This window comes from Cupressus sempervirens, chromosome 7 (assembly GCF_028749045.1).
Source record: "Cupressus sempervirens isolate cs-2001-9-10 chromosome 7, ASM2874904v1, whole genome shotgun sequence".
Taxonomy (NCBI): Eukaryota; Viridiplantae; Streptophyta; class Pinopsida; order Cupressales; family Cupressaceae; genus Cupressus; species Cupressus sempervirens.
In genome coordinates, this window is record NC_143124.1 from 895,917,908 (window position 1) to 895,922,061 (window position 4,154).

Genomic DNA, 4,154 nt, shown 5'->3' on the forward strand with positions numbered 1-4,154 from the left:
TCTTCATAATGTAAACAATAAAATTATCTCATCAAAGTCTAACTAACCAAACATCCACTATCACTTCCTTTTCATAACTCAACCTTTCCTCTAGGTGCTTTTGTTATGAGCAACTTCTCAAGTCCTCTTCATCAATCAAATATATATGACATTTAGATTAGATAGAAACATGTTTCATCAGTATTTTTGATATCAATGAAAATATAACTATTATTTCAATTGTAGTTTCCAACAACAAGTACAAAGGAAGAGGAGATGACTTAGACTTCAAGAAGAATAAGGACTACAAGGAAAAAGGTAAGAAATCTTATTATATTGCTAAAGAAGAAGCTAAATGAGTCTGAAAGTAATGATGAAGAGGTAGTCTATGTTGCTATGAAAGAAGATTAATCTCTTATGTGAACAAAACTAATAGATGAATAGTTCATAGTGGTTTTTCTAATCACATGACTAGTGATAGAATTAAATTTGAGGACATTGGACCATACAAGGGTGATTATGTTAAATTTTTTAATTGCTATGATGTGGAGCCTAATTAGAATTGGAGGTTAAGAAGAACAAGGACTATAAGGACAAAGGTAAGAAATCTTGTTATATTGCTAAAGAAGAAACCAATAATGGGTTTGAAAGTAATGATGAAGAGGTAGCCTATGTAGCTATGAAAGAAGATTTTGATGAAGATGAGAAAACTTCTTTAATCTCTTATGTGAACAAAATTGACAAATGAGTAGTTCATAGTGGTTTGTCTAATCAAATGACTGGTGAGAGAAGTAAATTTCAGGACATTGAACCATACAAGGGTAATTGTGTTAAATTTTGTAAATGTTGTGATGTGGAGCCTAATTAGACTTGGATGTTTATTCATTGTAGTTTTCTCCCCATATTATTTCTACAAGGGTTTGGGGGCAGCACACCCAAGATGGGGTTAAGGGACAACACCCCTACAGGGTCCTGCATTAGTTTCCTAGGTCCAGTCCCTATTGCAATACAGGGTAGGGTCAAGGGGCAATGCCCTACAAGGATTTTTTGGCATAGTGCTCCCAAAGCCAAAAATGACCTTATATTGTAAAAGATGTTAGATACTATGTTTCTATTATTCTATCCCTAATTTTTTAAGCAACAAAAATCTTGTATAAAAAGGCTTAGGGTTAGGGATTTTCATAGTTTCTGATGTGAAAATTTGATTTTTGTGGTGGTATTGAGTTGTAAGGGATTACAAATTTTAATAAGGTTGTAATCACTGCATAATACTATTGGACTTGTTGTTGGTGGACATAGCCTAAAGATTGGATGAACCTCATTAAATCTTGGTGTCTTGTGTTCTCTTATGTGTGATTTATTATTTTCTAATATTGGTTATATTTGCATATAACTATTATATCTGTCTAAGATTAATCCTAACAAGTGGTATTAGAGTTAGATGACCATCATTTTTTTTAGCCAAATTGTCATCTCTTTTTTTTAGTGATCCTCTATAGGAAGATCTCATGATTGAGTGGGAGCGATGATAGATGAGGGTAAGCTAAGGGTTGACAAGTGTAATGGGAAAAACTTTTAGTTATGGAAGATGCAAATGGAGGATTATCTCTATCAGAAGGATTTATGGAAGCTGTTAGAAGGAAAAACTAAGGACTAGGGAACTATAACAAATAAGGAATGGGAGATTTCAAATAGAAAGGAACTTGGAAGAATTTGATTATGCTTGGCAACATTAGTGACATTTAACATTACAAAAGTAAGAATGATAGAAGAGTTAATGGAAACCCTAGTGAAATTGTAGGAAAAGCCCTCCACTTCAAATAAGGTATTTCTCATGAAGTATTTATTTAATATGAAAATGGCATAAGGTGGATCTATTGTAAATCATTTAAATGTTTTTAATATTGTTACTAGTTAGTTATCTTCTATGGGTATTAATTTTGATGAAGAAATTAGGGCTCTCTTGATTTTGTGCTCTTTGCCTAAAAGTTGGAATGGCTTGTTAATGGATGTGAGTAATTCTATTTTTAGATCTAACATCCTAAAATATGATGATGTGATCGATGTTATTTTGAGTGATAAAACTTGTAGGAAAACCTCAAGTGGATCTACATCATGAAGTGCTTTGAACACACAAAGCAAAGGTAGAACAACTAAGAGAGAAAATTATTCTAGAAATCATGGGAATTCAAGAGGAAAGTCAAAGGGAAAGAGGTCTGAATCTAGAGAACCGAGAGATTGCTAGTACTATGGTAAAATAGGGCATAAGAAGAAATATTACTAGACTCAAAAGAACAATGAAGGAGATAAACTAGAAGGGAACAAGTAGGAAAATATTGTAAGTAACAAATTCAAAGAGGATTCTTTGCTTCTATTTTTAGAAAGTATTGATGATTCATGGATTTTAGATTATGGTGCTTCATTTCATGCTACACCTCATACAGGTTATTTTATTGATTATGTTCAAGGGGATTTTGGGCTCATTTATTTGGGGGATAATGAACCCTATCAAGGTGTTAAAAAGGGAAAAGTTAAGATTAAGTTTCTAAATGGGAATCATTGGCTACTACATGAGGTAAGACATGTTTCAAGGCTATGTAAGAATTTAATTTTAGTAAGGCAACTCTGTGATGAGGGTTGTATAGCTACTTTTAATGATAAAAATTGGAAGGTTTCAAAAGGTTCCCTTATAGTAGAAAAAGGTGTGAAAGTAGGCACCTTATATCTTTGTATAGGTCATATTGTTCCTTCTACTTTGATTGTTTCAGAGAAAAATGAATGTTCAAGAACAATTGTTGTAGTTGAGGAGGGAGAACAAATAGTTGTTGTAGATTTCAATATAGCACTATGGAACAATACACTTGGGCACATGAGCGAGAAAGATATGAAAGTACTTCATTCAAAGCAAGTTTTACTAGGTCTAAAATGTGTTAATGTGAATTTTTGTGAAATTTGTGTGTATGCAAAACAAAAGAGAGTGAGTTTTTTGAAGACTAGGAAGGAAAATAAAAGTGAGAAATTAAAGCTTGTGCATATAGTCATATGGGAAGTGGCTCAGGTATCTTCCATTGGTTGCTCTCATTATTATGTTACATTTATTGATGACACAAATAGAAAAGTATGTGTTTATTTCCTTAGATAGAAATCTAATGTATTTCAAACTTTTAAGAAATGGAAATGTCTAGCTGAAAATGAGACTAGTGAGAAATTAAAATGTCTTAGATCTGATAATGGTGGTGACTATTGCAATCAAAAATTTTAATACTATTGCTCCACTAATGGTATTCATAGATAGAAAAATGTTTCAATGAATCTACAAAAAAATAGAGTGGTTGAACACATGAGCAGGACAATAATGGAGCATATAAGAAGCATTAGGTTGCATGCAGGGTTGCCCTTAAACATTTGGGTGGAAGCTATCAATATTGTTGCCTATTTGATTAATAGAGGTCCATTTACTCCTTTGGGTTGTGGTATTCCAAAGGAAACATGGACTGGTAAGAAGGTGAGTTATTCATTTCTCAAAACCTTTGAGTATGAAGCATTTTCTCATATAGATTCTAAAAATAGAAACAAGCTAGAAGCTAAGTTAAAGAAATGTTTATTTTTTAGATATGGCATTAATGAATTTGGTTATAGGATTTGGGATTTTGCAAATCATAAAATTGTAAGAAGTAGGGATGTCATATTCAATGAGTAAGTGTTTTACAAAGATCTATTTCAGCAACATGAGAAGAAAGAAGATGATAATGTAGTGTTGGATGATACTCCAAAAGTTAATGTTCCAACAATTCCTCATGATCTACAACAACTACAACAAAAAATACAACATGCCCCAGTGAACGTTAGATGGTCAACAAGGTTAAGTAGACCTCTAGAAAGATTTTCTCCTTCCTTGTATTCTATTTTACTAATAGATGTTGCTAAAACTAAATATTATGATAAATTTTTGTAGGTGGATACTAAGATTTAGTGGGAGTCTACAATGAAAGATGAAATGGACTCTTTGCTAAATAAAAAGGCTTTATAGAATAAGCAAGTTTACAAGTTAGAAGAAGAAGATGGAAGTAAGAAAATATTTAAAGCCAAGTTAGTTGTAAGAGGATTTACATAGAGAAAAAGGCATTGATTTTGATGGAATATTCTCTCCTCTTGTTAAAATGACTTCTATTCAC